The sequence below is a fragment of the Furipterus horrens genome, unplaced genomic scaffold, assembly GCF_987537825.1.
Source record: "Furipterus horrens unplaced genomic scaffold, mFurHor1.1.pri manual_scaffold_3, whole genome shotgun sequence".
In the NCBI taxonomy this organism is placed as follows: Eukaryota; Metazoa; Chordata; class Mammalia; order Chiroptera; family Furipteridae; genus Furipterus; species Furipterus horrens.
Genome location: NW_028327173.1, coordinates 50,245,124 through 50,265,632, shown reverse-complemented (window position 1 = coordinate 50,265,632; position 20,509 = coordinate 50,245,124). Strand labels below are relative to the sequence as shown.

Sequence of the window (20,509 nt, the reverse complement as noted above, 5' to 3'; positions counted from 1 at the left end):
AAGTCACGAGATGTCTTTAAGATACTGAGGCCTGAGCAGTCAGAGACTGTAGGCACCAGTGAGTCCAGTTCGCTGCTCGGATCATTAAACACCTGGACCGAGAGGCATGTAAACATACCTCAAATCAGAAGTCTTGATTTCCAGCATCAAAGGAGGAGGGACTTCTACCTCTAACCTGTCTTTGGACTGGAGCTGCAATCAGTATTCACTCCCTTAGGTCTCCAGCCTGCTGGCCTACCCTACATATCTTGGACTTGCCAATCACCAAAATTGTGTGTGCCAATTCCTTAAGATAAATCTCTTTACATATGCATGTTTCCTTTTGGTGTCATTTCTTTGGGGAACCCTGACTAATGCAATAACATTACTTATGAATGATGTAAAAGTTATGAAATGCAGGATACTTACAAATGTTAGAAAATAATGGAATGACTAATACATTTAAAAGATCATTCATTTTATACATAAAGTATAAGTTATCTACTTTTTATTAACTGACAATCATAGAGACTAGATGAAGAATGCATCATCAATTCTAGTTAAAACCATAAGGCATACTGAACTTTTACTATAGTGGTTCTCGGTAAACATACATATACCTCTTCCTGCCCCTAACCGAGCTCACTACAAAACCCCCTTCTTTATCCACAAGCCTGCTCTTCTTCCTGAATTTCCTACCTATGGAACAGCACTGCCATCCATAACCCTGGCCAATCCATTAACTTGGGGGGCCTTCCTGATAACTTCTCACCCTTAACTCCTACAGCCAATCATCAAACCTTGTTGATTCTATAGGAACTAATTTCTACACTAGTCTCATTACATCTCATCTTCCAGCTCTAACTGATTTTCTAAAGAGTAGCCAGAAATATTCTGACCATTTCTCTTCCTCTGAGTGCTTCTCACATGCAAACTCCTTCCCACTGCGCAATGAGACTCACAAGACTCACAAGGCTGTGCTTTGGCCCAATAATCCACCATCACTTCCAGCCATTCCCGCCTGTACACTCTGAGCTCCACCAGAGTGTAAACACATTCTGTTCCTTCTGTGCTCCTCCTATCGATCATTCTGCTCTTTCTCGCTACAAAGTCTTTACACAAGCTACTTCCTTGTCTAAAATAGGCTTTCCAAGCCTTCTTAACCTGGCTGTCTACCATTCATTACTCAGGTTTCACCCTATTCTAATTTCCTCCAGGAAGCCCTCCCTGATATACATCCCCCACTCCTGTGGCTCATTTAACACAACACTTGAGCCATTCCACTGTATTACAAATGTCTGTTCATTCGTCCATCTTTTTATGTTCTATTATACTGTAAGCTCTATGAAAGCAGAAACCACGTGTGTCTTGCTCACCATTGTATCCCGGGTGCTTATCTCAATACCCACTGCACATAGTAGGAAGGCAGTACCTTCCTACTATGATAGGCACACAGTACATTATACAGATCATGTATCATAGAAATGTACACCTGAAATCTATATGACTCTATGAACCAATGTCACCCAAATAAACTTAAAATAAATGAATGAGGTAATGAGGTGGATTTTTTAGCCCGTTTTGAAGCTGTATCTGGGTCAAACTGGTGGGTGTAAAATCCTTTCTTGTCTATTCTGGTCTCCGTGGTGACCCTAGAAGAATCACCACATTCCTGAGTTTTCATAGCTGCTGTAGCTAGTCTGTTTGAAGTTCAGCAGTTCTATGAAGTTCTGTGATGTGAAGTATAGCAACTCTACTCAGCAGTAGGAGACTTTTTCATACTTTATTTATGAAACTAGAAGTGCTGATTCTTTCCACTGCAAATTTCTTCTTCAACTGATTGATTTTATTTTTCAAAACCTTAGAATTACTTTTCTAAAACTCTATGAGATTCTTTTCAGTTCTCTGAATGCCGCTGGTTTTTATTACCACTACAATTGGTAACAACCAGCCAGCTATTCTGACTGGGTCAAAGTCTTCCTACTTAGATTTTCAAACTTTTCTTTTTGGTTTAAAAAACAAACAAGAGCACATTTCTAGCCAGGAATGATTTGACACATGTGGAATGACACTATCACTGCCATCTGTAATCTCAGTTCTTTGAAGAAAATGCTGGAAAATCAATTCCCTATCTCTATTATTAGTTTGTAATGAGAGGAACACTTAGATTGCAGAAGTTAAAATCAAATATTTCCCCAAAGTGCTGGCATCATCCACTTTTGAAGATAAAGGGCCTGTTTATCATAATGGAAAAGACACATGGGGTTTGGCATCTGATGGAAATGAGTGAAGTTGGAGCCATACTCTCTGACTTCCTAGCTGTGTAAACTCTGGCATTTTAATAAATATTGTAAGATTCATTTCCACCCACTTATTTCTTTAAATGGTTTACCATACTACCCACAGTAGGGTTGTCTTGAATGTTGATTGCCTAATGCACATAAAGTGACTTTTTACACAATTTGTTATTGCATATAGTATGAGTGTATAAGTTACAGTTACTATTTTCAATGAAGCAACATCTGGGTGAGAATTTATAGTAATCATATGTTGTTATAAAATTTGAACCTGAATGAAACATATTGATTATGGTTTTCTTTGTAAATAAGTTTTTGATGAAAGCATGCCCTGGGAATTATCTTTATAGGTTAGAGTATCAGTGTGATCCAAATTTTTTCCATCTTCACTTAGGGTGGTTCTAGTTTCAGTAGAGAAGTTATAACTAACATTCAAAGGCCCCTGCTACAGAGTATATCACAACCCTTGGCCTTCGGCTTTCAAGATCATCTGATGTCATCTGATATGATTATTGCCACATTTTCTGACCTTCATTTTTCAGATCAGAAATGTTATATTCCCCCAATATGGTCGTGCCTCTAAAAACATTCACCTGAATCTTGAATCTGATAGCAGAATATGGATAGAATTCTGCTCACCTTGAACTCTGTATTTACAAAGACCTAAGATTTTCTAGAGTTAGTACTTCTTACCTGCTGACTCAGATGGGAAGCACTCTCTGCTTAAGTATTATGACCCAGATATTTATTTAAATGGTATTTCTTTAATTTTGTAAGCACTTATTGAAGTGGTTTCTCTGACGAGGTACTTTACTTGAATGACTAGAAATGACAAATTTTACTCAAAGAGTCTAGCTACTTGACAAAGCATCTACAACAAGAGCTGTGGCAGACACTCCCTAAGGTGACCAAAATACCCTTAAGTGCAGGTGGAGTCTGTAACTTCCTTGTAACCAATAATAGTACATGGTAAAAGCAATGAGATCACATTTCCTTGATTAGGCTTATTATACGACAAAGGTGGTAGGACGTTACCTTTGATCATGTTGCATTTTATGTGACTCTATCTTAACAGTTTGGAGGAGGAAGGAAGCAGTGACACCATGAACTGCCTGTGGAGAAGGCCGTGTGTCGGAATGGCAGGTGGCTGAGAAAAGTATTCAGCCATTACCCAATAAGAAGCCAAGGCCCAGTACAGAGCTGTAAGGAAATGGATTCTGTCATCAACCTGAATGAGCTTGGAAGTGGATTTTTCTCTAGTCAAATTCCAGATAAAATGTATAACACCTTCAATGAAGCATTGTGAGATCTTCTGCAGAAGACCCAGCTAAGCCATTACCTGCTTCCTGACCCAGGAAAACTGTAAAAGAATAAATGTGTGTGGTTTTAAGCTATTATATTTGTGATAATTTGTTATCACAATAAATTTTTATCAATAAAAATTAATACAGTAGCTTGAAACAAAAATGATTTATTATTTCTCATGCTCCTTTGTGTTGACTTGGGCTCATGTGGGGTCAGCAGGGTGATCATGTGGGTGCTTTCAGCTGGGAGAGCAGACAGCTTGTATGGCACAGTCTCGCCCCACCACCACACCTCTCTACATGAGGAGAATGAGACTTTCTATGTGGTGCCCAGAGCTCAAAGAGAGAGAGGTAAGTTACCAATGCTCTTAAGACTCAAAAACCCTAGAATCTCCCTTCTGTCATACTTTATTGCTAAAATAAAGTCTCAAGACTATTCTAGGTTTAAGGTGGGAAAAACGGCCTTCACCTCTTAATATGGCAGCATCCTAAACATCGTAGAATACAGAAATCTGTTGACAATATTTGTGGGCAATTTGCTACAACCCATCCTCTGGCCACAACAATTCCCATCCATCTCACATGCAAAAGTCTTTTAGCCCCACTTAAGACCCAGAATCTTATCCAATTATGGAATCAGGTGCAACAGTATCTTGTGACCCATATTCACATCCAAAAAAGGCTTTTTCTCTGTTGATCTTATATATCTGGAGCCTTCTAACACAAAAAGTAAGTTCAGAATATAATGTCAAGGTATATATTTTCAGAGCATACTACTCTTGGGCAAGAATTCCTTGATTAGGATTCAGTTCTGTCCCCAGGGAGTGGTTTTCTACAGCTCTAAGCTCTATCCTTGGACTCTCGCCTCCATCTTCTGAATCATCCTTCCTTTTCTGTAACAAATGTGCTATATTTAGAGCTGAGTGGCATTCTTAGTCTTCACTCTGCCCCTAGAAAGTTGGGGTCCTAAAAGTTTCCTTTTATTTTGGACTTTCTTTGTCCATTGTAACCTAATTTAATTCAACTACCTTTAAAAAAATGTTCCCAAGGTATCAAATTATAATCCAGTGCATAAGAAAAATGCCACAAGCACTAATTTCTTCAAAGTGGGTCTCTCTTTAGTTTGGGTTGATATACAGGCTTCCCCAGGGGTAATATCTTTAAAATTCTTTGAAGGTTTTTGTCTGATTGAAAGTGTTTATAAGGCATTGCCCTAAATCATTCAGAGTTCTTAACAAGAAGTATTACATCTATATCACTGATTTGATCTTAACCCTGTGCCCATATTTTTTCCATCAGAATCTCAGTTTGATTTTTGTCCTGAAGCTATTTCTTATTTCAAGAAATTTAGTTAGATTGAGAAATTGGGAATGAGAAATAATGTTTTCTCCCGCCTAGTAAGACCTGGGTTGAAAATATTTCTTCTTACTTCTGCTTGAAAACTGAAAAGTTCCTTCTCTAGTTCATCTATCTCTTTTAATACCTTCTCATAGATAGCTAAAAAAAATTTTTTTTCAAAAATTTACCTAGAAATCTTCCCAGCCAGACCCAGTGTTCATTAGTTATGTTTTCTGTCTTGCATGTAACTTCAGCCAACAATCTCAATTTTTTGCCAATATTTAAATGGCCTATATTTTTCTAGTCTCTCTCTCATAGCACTTTTCCATTTTCACTCTTCCTCTGTTAACAACTTACTCACCAGTCAGGTCTTTCCTAGCTACCCAGTAACAATGCCAATGTCATATATTTTATGGTGGTATCTGTATCAAATTTCTAGCATGTGAACAACTGCTTGTGAGGAGCTTTATCTATAACTTGAATTGATCTGGGTGGCAGGATCCAAAACGTGGTGCTGGTTTCTTAATGGGATGTGACTTTTGGGGAATAAGTGAATGCATTTTGCAGTTTTAGGGGGATGTAAATTGTGGTGGCAGAGTACAGAGACAGATAGATTCCAAATACAGTTATCAACACTTCCGTCCACTCTCGTTTGCCCTGGCTGGTTTAGCTCAGTGGATTGAGCGTCGGCCTGCGAGCTAAGTGTCGCTGGTTCGATCTTCCAGTCAGGGTACATCAGAGAAGGAAAACTCTGACTCCAAAAAACCTCCGCTGCCTTGCGGCATACCTCTTCAGGGGAAAGGCTAAGGGAGTAAACCCCGACAGAAAATCCGGAGCCGGAGTCCCTAAGGCGGTTTGACGTTGTAGTCAACACCGGCAACTCCTGCGGCGCACCTGAACCCAAGCTGTATCGACTCCGTCTTTCCCTTGGACCCTTCAGCTGCGAAGAGAGGGGGGGTCTGCTGCATGGGCAACAGCAGACCCTCCATATTACCCTGCCCAGGCTCTGTAGCTTCAGCGTCATCGCAAGATGTCGATTCAACACGGGAGGAGACAGATACCATGTCACTCCCGAGTCGGACTGCACAGCCATTCTTGGCGGTGCAGATAGACTCTGAAGAAGCTACACCATCGTCTCTCGAGACGGACGGCTGCCGACGACGACGACGTCCACTCTCGTACATGTGCATCACTCTTGCCATCAAGAAGTGGAGTCTCTTTCCTCTGTTCTTGAAACTGGCCTGTTCTCATGACTTGATATAATGCAGCTCAAATGATTTGGGCCCAGGTGTTAAAAAGACTTAAATCTTCTGCTTTCAACTCCTTGGAAGACAGTCATTAGATCAGTATATGTCAAGGCCACACTGTAGAGGATAAGATGCTTTTTGGTCATTTCAGGCTCAGCTGACTTCTCAGTTCAATGTGGCCCCACTCAGCAAAAGCCAGCCAATTTAACCCAATGTATTGAATTATGAGAAATAATGCTGTATTGCACATCACTAAGTTTTAGTGTTTTTAAAGCCAGCGACATATAACAAACAAATATTGATCATGGAATCACGTACAACACAGTTACATTAGATCAGTTAAAACCGTGGTTCCCTCATGCATAGCTTTGACTTATTCATAATCATGCCACAAACACAGTTACTTGTGGACACCAAAATAACATATCTGAATAATGTGGGGTTGAGAAAAGTTTCTTTAAATATTAAACATATTTGATTAGAATGAGTCAGAAAGACCAAAGTCCAAATAAGAAATATATTTGGATTCCAAAAACTGTGTGGAAATTGATTACATGATAGTCTGTTTGTTATAAGGCAGTTATAAATTTCTCAACAAATGAATGCATACCAAAAGGTCAGGTGACTGATACTGAACACTAATAATATGCCTAGTAGTTATACTTCTATTCACATAATTTACTCACCTATTATAATGGAGGCTGGATTAATATGCTTAGGAAAAGCTCTAATTAAATTTCCCTCATGTTTATTTTTTTTTTCTCATTAGGATTCTTTCCTCATTAGCTAAAAAACAGTGTCTTATAGTTAGCAATAACTAAGAAAATGTTATGTTATAAACCTAAAAATGATATAACTAAGCAAGCTCTATGAACTATAGGCTAGGAAAATATAAACCTTATGCCAAAATGAAATATAAGCATACTCATATAATTATTGCTTTTTCTACGAGGAAATAGTTTCAGGTAGACAGGTGTCCTGCCTAAGACTGCAACCATTTTTTTTTTTTTTTTTTTTTTTTTTTTGTGCCAGAGGTCCATGCCTTCCTTTCTTTCTTTTCTTTTGTATACCACAGAGCCTCCTAAAAACTAGGCATTCTGACAGGTGTGAAACTTTGGAACATAACATTGAACAGACACAGGTGAAAGTTGTGTGGTCTTTTTAGTGGCCATGGTCAAATACAACTCTAGAAGGTACTAGTCTCTTACAGAACATATCACTTGTGATTATTAATCACTTCCTATAGTTGCCTTCATTTTCTGTAATATTGGAAGTTCCAGTACAATGTTTCAGCTCTTAATTATCCTATGCCAATTTACTCATCTCTCAAGAAACACATATCAAGAAGGGAAAATAAATGTCACCTAATAAAAGATATTGCCATCTTTTGTTGAGTGTTTGTATGTGCTCCCAACAATTCTATACCTAAAAAAATTTATGTATAATAATTGCGATATCTAAGGACTTGTATCACTTATCATTGTTACTCAGGGTGGCATCAAGACAGGCAGCAATATAGGTTATGTTATTGTAAATAGCCAGTGTAATAGAATCATTGTGCCCAGTTGGCTAATTTAACTGGATACACACCAGTAAATAAAGTAGAGGAAAAAACCACAGATCGGTGTTTGCCAGCTCTAACTTGGAAAACTCTCAAAAAATTTAGTTTCCTGGTTCACACCCTCTGAGATTCTGGAGTTATGGATCTGGAAAGGATCAAAAGAAGTGATTCAAAGAGTTTATGAAGCAACTACATTAAAAACCAAATTAATGGGAAAAAAGACATGATGAACACAGTATCACAATTTTAAATAAAGTGCCATACAGAACCACATTGGAATCTGAAGCAAAAGGAAAAATCAGTAATAGTAATCCTGTCTTTATTTAAAAATGTATGCTATTGTTTTCACAATGGATTTTGTATAGCAATTTGATTTTTTTAAATCGTGCATTAAAAGTTATTTATCTTGATTGCTGAGATTTTTTAGCACATTCTCTTCCCCTAAATTTTGAGCTGAAGACGTGTGCCTGGGTATTCTCACTCCACTTGTGTTTCTGCAACACAGAGGGTGACAACAACAGACAAACATGGCAGCACCTCCGCTGCTTAGAACCATGTCACAGCTTTCCTAATCAGCAGTCCTATAGCCTTGGAGTATTTCCTTCATACTTCACCTCTATAAAAAATTTTGCATAGACCTCTTTTAAGAATTAAATAAACTAATCCTTAGGAAACAATTAGTACAATACCTGGCACAAAGTAAGTTCTAGTAAGTATATGCTAGTATTTTTATACTTGGAGTTCAAATTTTATTTGATGATTTGAGGAAGGACAATTCTTCCTTTTATAATATTATACACTAAAGTGGTTGTTTAGAATTTTAGATAGTACCAGTAGCAATAAAGAAAATCTTCGCTTGTGATAGGCCTCCTGAGAAGTTCCATTCTAGACCAGGTCTATCCATCGACATGTTTGAAATAATGGAAATATTCTATTATCTATGCTGTTCAATATGGCAGTCATAGGCCCTGAGGTTTGACATGGGGCTAGTGCAACTGAAGAACCAAAACTTAATTGTATTTTATCCTAATTAATTTAAATTTAAATAGTCACATGTGACTAGTGGATACTTTATTGGACAGCACAAGAAGAGACCCCTGAGAATAACAGCTTACTTTTTGTATTCTCTGAGGAAAGAGGAGAATCACCGTCAAGGTACTTACTAAAAAACTCATCACAAAGAAGGTGTCCACTAAAGGCTATTTCTCCCTGACCCAAACCTGAAGGACTAACTTTTTATTAAAATCAGCTTTGGCTGATTTTTCTACACAGATTATACAAAAGTTCCCAGTCTTTAGAGTGGTCTCCAAAGTGGAAGTCACAAATCAAGTAATATACAAGATGATCCATTGCAGAGAGAAAATAGAGTGCATGATATTTATTTTTAATACAAACATGAGAAATAAAGTTTGTATTTAATAAATGGGCCAACCTCTGCCTCACCCTGCCTTATCGATCCCTGCCTCGTCAGTCCTTACTCTGCCTGAGCTGTATCAGAGCATCATCGCTGAAAAGAATAAAAACTCCCACACAATGCTGGTGTTGACAGTGATGTTCTCACTGGATGGCTAGTGTATTGTGTATCATATACTTAATTGTTTTAAAAGTAGAGATTTTAAAATAGCTAAATCTTTCACTACTATGTGATAAAATGGGAATTGGTGGTGAATTTTTTTTTTACTCAAATAATTTTCTTGGTTATCTTTTGGCAATATAGTAAAAAGAGTTCTTTACTCTGAAGGTGAATTATGTAATTTTATCTTACAAAAAAAAAAATGTTCCAAGTTTCCTGATTTTTTTTTTTATTTTTTTATATTTTGTATGACAAGTGACTGTTAGGTAGCAGGTACTATCAGATCCTTAAATCAATAAATAAAATCTCTTAATGCATTTTTTTTAGGTAAAAGTAATATGTCAACAGTAAGCAGAAAAAAATAATTGCTTTTAAAAGAAATTCATACTATGGAGAGCATATTTGGAAAATAAATGCTTAGAATTGTTTCCATCTATCTTTGGTATTGCTGCCCAAAACTCTGTATGCCAACTATAAAAACACTCTTATCTACAGACTTTAAAACCTAAGAAACATAATTTTTGTAGCCATACTAAGATTCACATGAATGATGTTTCAGGAGATTTGAAACCTCTTTTTAAAAAATTTAGAAGTACAACATTTTACAGTTAGGTTGAAAACAATCAATTGAATCAGAAGAAGAAAATGTATAAGATGAGACAACAAACTCCATAACTGGTGAATAAACTTAAAAATCATGTGTAATAATTTTTAAGTACACTTGAAGATGCTTTTTTGCTCTTTGGATTTATAAATCTTTTTAGCTACAACAGCTATACAAATGAGGAATGACCAAAAAGAAACCAGAATCAGATCTTTATACTGCTAAGTCACAAAATGTTAAAATAGGATTAAAAATTATTACGACATATCCAGTCACATTGCTTTCACCCCAAATTGTTATATATTTATATATTAATACTATTTATTGAGAGTAAAATGATTTTATACCTTTAATGTTTTACCTCATTATCTTAAAGCATCTATTTGTATATACCATATAATATTTATTATACATTAGTACCATAATACATGTAAATTTTAAAAAGTCATATATCAGGAAGGTCCAATTTCTGTATTGATACACGTGAGTCATCAAAAATGTTTGAATGTTCAGATAGTTTATTTCTTAGTTTACTCTGTTCATCTTGATTTTCTAATTAGGTTGAAAGAGACTTGGTGCATGTATTTTTTTAACTACTTCCTCGAAGCTTTTAGGATATTGTTTAAAATATAAGAATAATAGGCAACAATAAAATAGTTATCACTTGTCAAATGCTATGCCAGAAATTATATTGGTGCTGTACAGCATAGTACAAGCTGCCAAGGAAAGAAGGGGAAGGGTCTAGTCAAGGAACTAGTATAAATGACCCAGGGACAGGGACAACAGGGTGGGGATTGACTGTGAGGGAGAGGGGAAGTGGGCGGGGCAGAGGAGGGAAGAATGGGACAACTGTAATAGAACAACAATTAAAAAAAAATTAAAAAACAAACAAAGAGCAGCTAACAAAACAACTTTCTCGAGTTTACAAAGCTAGTGACAAACTTGCGACTCAAATACATTTCTTTCTGGATCTGAATAATATTACTAATAAAATAAATGTAGTAATAATAATGTTTAAGACTTATTGAGTTTTTATTACATGCCAGGGTTCAAAGTGCTTTACACTGTATCATATAATACAAGAATTCTATAAAGTACTATTATAATTGTCCTATGTAGAGTTTGGCAACTGAAGTTTAAAATATCATTTAAATAACCAAGCCAAGCTAGCAACTGATAGATGCAATACTCAAGTCCTAGAGCCCATCCCTGAAGTACAGCCTGCTGCCCCTAAAGACTAAGCTCCTTCCAGTATAGCACCTTTCTTCTTACAGGTTGATGGACATTCACCAACAATATTAGTATCATTGTCAATCTCATCATCCTGAGATCATTATTAGGTTTTTATACTTTCAATGAATTCTTCAAAGAGCTAAGAAGATTAATAAAGATCAAAATGTTGGAGACTAAAGTCAGAGAGATACATTTGAAAACTGACAAAATTTGTCCACATAAGTTAAATTCTAGACTCCTTTCGATAACCTAAGCATAGTGTTTTGGCTACTTATTTAATGTAGCTTTGGAATTGTGTCACTTCTTCACTCAACTGAGTATGTATGCTGGTAGGGACAATGTGAAGGAGAGTTCCTTATATAGTTAGACAATAATAGGGCCTAAAATACTCACTGTAAAATATGTGTCATGTTAATAAGCTCTTATTTAAATCACTCTTAATGCCCTTTGTAAAGTTTGCAACCTAGGCTTTTTACCTGGCATTCTGGAACTCAAGTTACTTGGAAAAAAATTAGAGTTGAATATTGTAGGTTGTCCATTTGCAGTTGCCCCAACAATCTACCTTATGTAGCTATTATTAGCTATTGATTGAAAGGTCTTCAAGGGAAATGAAATGTAAGATGCACTAAAATTAGATGCACATTTTACTTACCGTGATGAAAACCCTTCTGTTAGATGTTGAAGAATCCTAAATTTAAACTGTGCTTTTCCCCATAGAGTCTGTGGAACACTCACTGTGACTGTGTAGTTTCATTTCTGCTGAAAGAAAATGTAGTCTCAATTCACTGATCATGATGCCACATTGTATTAATAGGCCTCCTATTATGCTAAACCAGCTGGACACACTCGACTAGCTCTGGAAAGCTGTGGATGATATGTTATTAGCTTTCTGGCCCAAGTTCTAACTTCCCATCTGTGAATTGGCTGCATTTTTGGATACTGCTACTTGGGAGATTAATAAACAAAGTTAGAAGAATGTTCATAACAGCAATAAAAAGGTAGGCACAGAAAGGGAAGATAGGGAAGGCATTTGAAGGTGCAACTGTTCTATTCATCAGGCTTTTCAAACTTAGGTGGTTTAGACCTGAGAAACAACTCCAGGGCTTTCTGCAAGAGTTACAGGAGAAGGATTTCCGAATCAGTTCAATTTAATTCAATAAATATTCACTCATAATCCCCCATAAGGAGTAAATCCAAATGGAATATTTTTCTTTGGTAATAACTTACTGTAGGGTACAGCCACAGATTAATTAACCTTGGACATGGCCTTTCAAACAAATCTCTGGAAAGAACCAAACATCAGGCAAGTCCAAGATTTTTTTTTTCAGATCTCATTCAATCTCATTCTCTCATGTTTATTCATTTTCTCTCTTTCCTTTTTCTCCTTCCTTCTCTCTCTCTCTCTCTCTCTTTTATTTCTCCCCTTACCTTTTATCTATCAATTTTACTTACAAAGGGCAATCAAAGATAGATCGTGATGGTAAATATTTAAGTGGTTTGATGTTTTTTCAAAAACAAAACTTTCACTTGAGAAGAGCTATATCATTGAACAACAGTGAAAATAGCAACCTTAATAATATACTAAAACACTACATGCACTTTAAAAACAATATTATTCCTTACTAATATTCTAATATTTGGTAATTCTCTGGAATATGTTAGATTATACAAATATATGAATTGATGACAATGTGGAGACCACGATGTGCACTTCTGGTATAGTCAAAAGAGAATAAATATGTTCTGATGTCCTGGCATTTGAAATGTGAGCAACGGCCTCACCACTCTTTCTTAAAATAATATTTTATGAAAATTTCAATAAATATCTAGTGAGGATCTATTGTATGTCAAGTAGAGCTCTGAACACTTAGCAAGAGAAAAATGCAAGAAACACAAATTTATAAAATTATGTGATAAATGTGATAACAGAGGCAAGGCCAAGGGAAGATGTTACGGAAAATCATGAGGCAAGGCTTTAAAGAGTAGAGTTGATCCTCTCCTTTAAGAAGAAAGAAAAACGGCGTCGGAGGGAACAAGATGGCTGCAGCAGAAGGGGACTGTGGGGTCGGGGCCAATGCGGATCGGGAATTGGAAGAGCTTCTGGAAAGTGCTCTTGATGATTCGACAAGGCCAGACCCTCCGCAGCACCCCCGCCTACCACCACGGCCCCTGATGCTTCAGGGCCCCAGAAGAGATCGCCAGGAGACACTGCCAAAGATGCCCTCTTCGCCTCCCAAGAGAAATTTTTCCAGGAACTATTTGACAGTGAGCTGGCTTCCCAAGCCACTGCAGAGTTCGAGAATGCAATGAAGGAGTTGGCTGAGGAAGAGCCCCACCTGGTGGAGCAATTCCAAAAGCTCTCAGAGGCTGCTGGAAGAGTGGGTAGTGATGCAACTTCTCAACAAGAATTCACGTCTTGCCTAAAGGAGACACTAAGTGGTTTAGCCAAAAATGCCACTAATCCGCAGAACTCAAGCATGTCAGGAGAGGAGCTGACCAAGGCCACGGAAGGGCTGGGCATGGAAGAAGGGGATGGGGAAGGAAACATCCTCCCCATTATGCAGAGTATTATGCAGAACCTACTGTCCAAGGATGTGCTATACCCATCACTGAAGGAGATCACAGAAAAGTATCCAGAATGGTTGCAGAGTCACTGGGAATCTCTACTTCCAGAACAGTTTGAAAAATATCAGGAACAACACAGTGTCATGAGCAAGATATGTCAGCAGTTTGAGGAAGAGACCCCCACAGACAGTGAAGCCACTCAGAAAGCTCGTTTTGAGGTGGTGCTGGATCTTATGCAGCAGCTACAGGATTTGGGCCATCCTCCAAAAGAACTGGCTGGTGAGATGCCTCCTGGCCTCAACTTTGACCTGGGTGTCCTCAATCTGTCAGGCCCACCAGGTGCCAATGGCGAACAGTGTCTGATCATGTGAAAGACAACATGTTTCCTCCCTGATTCCCAGCAGTGGGGAACGTCTGGAGTCAGCAGAACCACTGGGAGCTGAGGCAGGAATGTTGCCTGCAGGAGGGTCTGCCCACTACCCTCTGTTGTCTCACCTGAGATGGTGCCATACCAACTGAGGTTTTTTTCCCTGTCTTTCTAGGAATAAGACCTATTGTGCAGGCCATTTCTGTGAGCCCTTTTGATTGTGGTTTCTGCTGCTAGCAAAGGCCCAGGTACCTACCATATGAAGGAAGGCATCCCTGTTCGGGCATGAATCTTCTTCCTTGTCCACGTTGATGTTCACCTTTGTACCCATGGTCTTTATGCCTTGTCTTCACTCCCCTCTCTGGGGCTTAGGGAGCTTGGACAGAGCCTTGGGACTCTTATTTCTATACTCTCTTGGGCAGGACATTTGGAAATGAATGGAAAGTACCTTAGCCTGGGCTGGAGCTATAGGTCTGTCACCGTGCCTTCTTACCTTCAGACAGACTATTTTGAATTCTCTGAAGGGAAAGGAAGTGGAGGCTTTTGCATCTAATGACAGTAGGATTGAAGGAGAAGATTCTCCTCTCTTGAGGTGCTGAGTCCTCAACTCCCTCCCTGTTGCAGCCTGAGAACTCAAGTTGCTGCCGTGGTTCTTTCCACAATGCTATGTGATCTGGATGAACCCAGCCCTTGACCTTCCTTTGCCTCTCTTATCACCCCTCATTCAAAAATACCTGTTCATTTCAACCTTTCTCCAAGCCCAAACTGAAAAGAAGAGCCCATCCAGTTTCCCGTTATCTAGTCCATCTTCCATTTTCACTGGCCCCTTCTCTCCCTGGCAAACGCAATATAATTGTAATGTCAGTTATAGGAAGTGAGTAAACTATTCTTCCCCAGATACATTTGGGCTTATTGAAACATCTCCTTTGAATCCTGTCCCTTGATTTAGGGAGGTGGTTTGGGAAAAGAATGGGGTGCAGCATGGATCCTTTTTCCAGACTAATAAATATTTTGAAAAAAAAAAAAAAAAGAAGAAGAAGAAGAAAGAAAAACACTGGCAGGGGAGAAAACAGAGGAAGAATTTCTAGGTCCAGAAAAGCTAAGAGGTAATGACATATCATATTCATGGAATAACTGCTGGACATTTTACTAAGATTTTAAGCATGAGCTAGCTCATTAAATCCCAATTTAGAAAAAGCTTACACAGTAGGTAATCTCATTTCAATTGTAAAATAAAGATGCTAAACAGGTTAAATAACTTGTAAAAAATCACAGAACTAGAAAATGGTAGTGTCATGATTTAAATCAAGAGTAAGTAAACTAACAAACAAAATTAAAACAGACTCATAGATAGAGAACAGATTGACAGCTGTCAGACGAGTGGGGAGTTGCGAGGGTGGTTGAAAGGGTAAAGGAATTAAACAACAACAACAACAACCAAAAAAAAAAAAAAAACCCCTCATAGACACAAAAAACAACCTGGTAATTACCAGAGGGGAGGAGAGGGGCATGAAGAAGAGTGTATAAGGGGATAAACTGTTATAGAAGGAGACTTGACTTGAGGTGCTGAACACATAATACAATATACAAATGACGTATTATAGAACCATACTCCTGAAACCTATATAATTTTATTAGCCAATGTCACCCCAATAAATTCAATAAAAAAGAAAGAAAAGAACATATGACCTAAGAATCCATGCTTTTAAATAATCATCATACTACTTCTGAAATTTCTGAGATATAAAATATCACGATGTGTCCAGGGAGTATCAAGAAGGTCAATGGGGTACTTGCTTAAGTAGACTGTACATATGTATGTATGTCTGCTATTTGTATCTATGAAATTGCTTAGCTTTTGTTTCTGATTAAGATATCACTTTAGACACATTATAATTATGTCTTTAGTGTTTTGAATATAACAAAAGACTCTAAAATCCTTGAAACAGAGACTTTTTTTGGTCTTCTCACTAGGACAGAATGAAATATAATATTCCCCTTTTTCTACTTATTCAGGATCTATTCCTTCTTTTTCCAATAACAGTTTATAATTTTTATTAAGAAATCACTTCTCTCATCTTAATCTATGAGTTTGGTGAAGCTAACATTCCCTCCAGTGGGGATATGGGAACCAGCCTGGAAAATCAGACCATCACATACCTCTAAACACAGATTGGTTTCATAGATGGCATATGACCCAATTTTAGCCAAAGAAATAGCTCGTGGGGTTTATGGGGTATGTTGGAAAGAAAGAATTATACTTTCTGCTCCAGTTTATGACAGAATAGGCTGTAAGGCAGGAGCTAATGTCAGTCGTCTCGCCACTGCATTTTTGCAACAATTCTTATTCTGACTGAGGTTAAGTAACAACGAAGAAAAATCAATGACATTACTTGAGTCCCAAATGTGAATAGTAATTGAAACGAACTCAAATTGGGAGTTTTTACTTATGTAAGCTACTATAAATATTCTTGTTTAGGCTAGTTTAAGAAAGACTTTCTGTCAGCTGAATATGAATGACTCCTGAACAATACACTGATATATGTGTAATGGCACTATGGTAAGCAGCGTCTGACATAGCCCCGTATTAGTTTCCTTTGGCCACTATAACAAATTACTACAAACTTGGTGGCTTAAAACAACAGAAATTTATTCTTTCTTAGTTCTGGATGCTAGGAGTCCAGAATGCTTACCACTGGACCGAAATCAAAATGTTAGCAGTGCCTTACTCACCCTAGAGGCTCTAGAGGAAAGTGCGTCCCTTGCCTTTTCCAGCATCCGTTGGTTGTTGACATTCCTTGGCTTGTGGCTGTGTCACCCCAGTTTTTAAGGCCATCGTCTTCACATCTTTCTCTGCTTCCTCTGTCTACCTTCTTTTCTCTCCACATATAAAATCTCGCTCTGGCTCCTTTTTTAAAAGATACATGTATTGATGTTAGGGTCCACCCAGATAATCCAGAAGAATCTCCCCATTTCAAGATCCCTAACTTAATCACATCTGCAAAGACTCTTGTTTTGCCAAATAAGATAACATTCACATGCTGTAAGGCTATAATGGCCCCCACTTTTTGGTAGTCATACTCGTGTGTAAAATCCTCCCCTGAGTGGGGGCTAAGCCTAGTAATTTGCTTCTCAAGAATAGAATATGGAAAAAAAAAAATGACATGATTTCACTTCTGTGATTAGGTTATAGAACACTTGACCTTAATTTCATGGGTCTTCTCTCTCCACGGCTTCTTGGCTTACATACTTTGATGAAATGAGCTGCTGCCACGTTAGACAGGCCCAATGTGGCAAGGAATTGAGGGAGGCTTCTGACCTATAGCCAGTAAGAATCTGAAACTCTCAGTACAACAGCCCATGAGGAACTGAATTTATGAACAGCTATGTAAATAATGTAGACATCTTGCGTTATTATTTGCTAAATCTGGCAACACTAACCTTAAGCTGTAAGTGTTTAACTGGAACATCATTGCTTCTATTCACATTCATTGGCCTAAGAAAGCCATATGAAAGAGTCAAAAGTAAATATAAAGGTATCACCATATCCAAAGTCATAAAAATTTTCTATGTTATGTTCTAGGGGTTTTATAGTTTTAAAATTTAAATTTATGTCTGTGAGCTATTTTGAGCCAACTTTAGTGAAGGGAGTAAGGTCTTTGTCTAGATTCACTTTTTTTGCTTATGGATTTGATTTTCAGTTTTCCTAGGACCTTTTGTTGAAAGACTACCTTTGCTCCATTGTATTACCTTTGTTCCTTTGTCAAAGATCAGTTGACTATGTAAGTGGATCTGTTTCTGTGCTCTCTATTCTGTTCTATTGGCATTTTTCTCTAGTCTTTCACCAATACCATGCAATCTTGATACTGTAGTTTTTTTTAAAATTTATTTATTGTTTGTTTATTTTATTTTTAGAGAGAGGGGAAAGGAGAAAGAGAGGGAGAGAAACATCACTGTGTGGTTGCCTCTCACTTGTGCACCCAACTGGGGACCTGACGTGCAACCTAGTAATGTGCCCTGACTGGGAATCAAACCAGCGACACTTGGCTCGCAGGCCAACGCTCAATCCACTGAGCCACAGCAGCCAGGGCTTGTAGTTTTATGGTAAGTCTTAAAGTCAGGTAGAGTCAATCTAACTTTTTTCTTCTCCTTCAATATCAACTTAACAATTCTGAATCTTTTGCCTCTCTATATAAACTTCAGAATCAGTTTGTCAAGACCCACAAGATAACTTGCTGAGAATTTGTTTGGGATTGCATTGAATTTATAAATCAAGTTGGAAAGAACTGAGAAGTTTTTCTTTAAAATATGTTTCTCCATAGATTATTTTATAAAATCAGAGCCCATTCAAACTTCTCTGGAAATTTTGCTCCACTAACAGTTTTTTCACTCCATATTAATAAATTATTTTCTCATGTGCTAGTTCAGATGTAACTTGTGCTCAGTTCCTACTATATTTTCTGGTACAACAGACTTTTAAAAATACAAGGTGAAGCATTATTAATGTCATCTCACAGCAGAAATCATTCAAGAGCAAACAGATAAGCAAGAACATTGGCAATGTGAGAACACATACTGTAAGAGGCACATGGTCTTTTGTATGCCTTATATAATCCATGCACTCATTTATTCACTATTTAGTGTACAAGTATTTCTTAAGTGTCTATAACATAATAGAAATTGCATAAGATGCTGAGAATGAAGAATAAAGACACCAACACTTAAAAATAATAAAACAATTTTTTTTTCTGAATAGTAGATAATGTATCATTTTGCATATATTGTTTCATAGAATTATCACAGCAAACCAGAAAAATTGGGAGTTTTATCACTCATTATACTAGTCAAGAAACTGAGAGTCATGAGGCAGGACTTACCAGTGATTGTAAAGTTAATAATTCATGAAACCAGAATTTAAACCCAAATCTCCACCCTGCTCCTGTTGGAAACCATGCTCTTTACTTTAATTTCACTATCTAGTATGAAACATCAATGAATGTAGAAGACAGTATTGTGCAAAGATTGAGAGCATGTACTTTGAAGTTAAATAAACTCAGGTTCAATTTCTGACTGGCATAGGCTGCACAATCTCAGGCAAGTTACTTAAAGTTTCAATGTTCAGTTTATTTGCAAGGGAGAAAAACAAACAATATAGCATGGACATTACAGGCTTCTTAACTAGCATCATGTCTGGAACACAATGTATAGAGCCCAGTAAGCATTCAGTAAATCTTTGTAGGGTAGATGTAATTAAGCATATTAAGCTCTTTACACACTATTTCCAGCACATGATCAATATTTAATAAAAGTCAATCTCCTCAAACTTCCCTGACTACTAGAACTCTAATTTATTCTAAGTTTCTGATTCTTTTTCAAATGTATTTTCTCTTTATTTTACATATTCCTCCAGTTTGTAATCACGGCTACTTTCCATACAGTAGTAGTTAGGACTCATTAGTTTATCTAAATCAACAAAAAGTAGTGAACTACTGCCTTGCTGAAACACATGATTAAGTGTAATATGCAGGAAACAGTGTTATCACTGATTTTATCACATTATATTTAATCTACATAGCAATTCCATGAGAAACGGGGTTTCAACAAGAAATATCATAGTAGTGTGGCTTTATCCTCTGACTCCTCACTATAATCATCAAACTCAGTGATACTTCACTGACCGTACATTTTATAAAATACCTGAATCTTGTAGTGTATACACACGAAAGCTCAAGATACAAAATAATAGTTAGTCTAGGTCAACTTTTCATACTAGCATAATTATTCTGAATCACCATAGCTGTACTGATTGTTAGGTACCTCTCCAGGTCTGAGAGACTGATCTCTTTTAGATTAATTTTGCCCAGTAATCTGTTGCACCTAACCACTGTTTTATTCCCACAAGAGATCAGGTTCCATTCTGGAAAGTGCTTAGCATAGAGGCTAGTATAGTACAAGATACCCAGGTAAATGAAGACATCTTTAGGCAATTTAATACATAGCTATGAATCTGAGAAGCACAGTTGGAGCTATGGAGATAGAGATTTGAGAGTAACCAATATATAAATGGGGACATCTGTAATAGTGTCAACAATAAAAAAAAGAAAAGAAAAAATGTCCTCAAATTTGAAAAAGAGGTAGTTGATTTTGAAGAACATAATGTTCAGTTCATTTGAAGATGCCATTGAAATGAAAGCTTCATTACTAGTTATAACCTTAACATTAAGCATAGTTAATCATGTTTTGAGTCCCAGGATCCATAACCAGAAAGCAAGTAAAAGCTTTAGAAATCTAGAATGATAAGATAGTGTTTCCGGAATGACAAGCCTATTTGTTCAGTGGTGTGCCCATGCTGATTTCAAACTAAATAATCACTCTATTGTTGAGTTCCATGATGCTTTTATCACAGCAGGATAAATTCCTCTTGTCAAAATTGGCACCAAT

General features: G+C 37.2%; 1 pseudogene; it reads left to right on the top strand.

The window, feature by feature from the left end:
• Positions 1-13,166: 13,166 nt before the first annotated feature.
• LOC150015077 (peroxisomal biogenesis factor 19 pseudogene) lies at positions 13,167-14,471 on the top strand (annotated as a pseudogene).
• The last annotated feature ends 6,038 nt before the right edge of the window (positions 14,472-20,509 follow it).